The sequence below is a fragment of the Zingiber officinale genome, chromosome 2B (assembly GCF_018446385.1).
Source record: "Zingiber officinale cultivar Zhangliang chromosome 2B, Zo_v1.1, whole genome shotgun sequence".
In the NCBI taxonomy this organism is placed as follows: Eukaryota; Viridiplantae; Streptophyta; class Magnoliopsida; order Zingiberales; family Zingiberaceae; genus Zingiber; species Zingiber officinale.
Genome location: NC_055989.1, coordinates 138,472,867 through 138,473,995, shown reverse-complemented (window position 1 = coordinate 138,473,995; position 1,129 = coordinate 138,472,867). Strand labels below are relative to the sequence as shown.

At 38.5% G+C, this 1,129-nt stretch overlaps 1 long non-coding RNA gene across 1 annotated transcript; it reads left to right on the top strand.

The window, feature by feature from the left end:
* On the top strand, window positions 1–757 carry LOC122049595. Its single transcript, XR_006130996.1, has 3 exons — window positions 1–41; window positions 142–356; window positions 704–757. It is a non-coding gene; the product is annotated as an uncharacterized LOC122049595 (long non-coding RNA).
* The last annotated feature ends 372 nt before the right edge of the window (window positions 758–1,129 follow it).

The window sequence follows — 1,129 nt, the reverse complement described above, 5'->3', positions numbered from 1 at the left end:
CTTCTCCACCCCGTCGCCTCTGCCCTAGCCGAACCTTGAAGGTAAGGGCTATACCAAGCTGTGTTGTGGATTTGATCTGCGGTGGTGACTTCTTATTTCTTGGGTACTGATTTTCTTCCTTGTTTCTGATCTCGTCACCAGAAATTGGAGAGGCAGGGGGAAACAGTGAGGAAGGGCTCTGCTGTGCAGTGTTCCGACAGCAACAATTAGAGTTCCAGCAGCAATAAATTTAAGCTGGCAGCAACAGACCTGGTGTGGATCAACAAGCACGGCTACGAGTTAGCAATTTGTTGTGTTGCTAGCAGCGACAAGTCGATCTCCAATTGTGCTGTTGACAGAATCTTTAGAGTTGTGAGGTAAGGATTAGATGTATTTGAATACTTGTTGTAGATCATGTTCTGAATTGGAAGATTTGGTTAGATGATCATGTGAATCTAGGTAAGGAACATGATTATGATACATGTTGATTTAGGTAGGAATTGGTACATATATAATTTCTTATGCATTTGAATTAGGTGATTGATTATGTAGAGGTGTAATCATGTGAAAATGGATTAGGTGTGGAATTGGTTTGATGATATGATTAGGGTTAAGGTAAATTAACCCTAGTTAATTGTTGGATTTATGTTAGCTTCTCGTGGATTTGATTTAGCTATTTTATCTATATGAAATTAGCTAAACCTGGAAACTATAAATATTACAGGACTTTGACGCGAGACGAGTATCTCGGAGTCAGATTTGGACCATTTTATCGGAGGCGGGTACTTTTGACTTTTTGTCTTTGATATGCTTAGTAATGAAATTAACATATTGCATTAATTATGTCCTTTGTTTGTTTCGGTTAGTCACTACCCAATATCTGATACATGATTGATTGATTGCTTGATTTGCATCCCATGTATACTTTATTTGCTTATACATGCTTATAGGGGGTAGTGATATACCATGCTTCACCATGTTCAGGACCTAGGTTTTTATACCTTCTGTGTACTTGATTTGATATGATTCTTTGACCTAGGGTGCACATTTCTATATATATATGGATTAGGTCAGGATGTTTATATGGTTATTGCCATGCATCATTTGCATGATTGCATGCTGTGCGATAGTCCGCTCCATTATTGCTGAG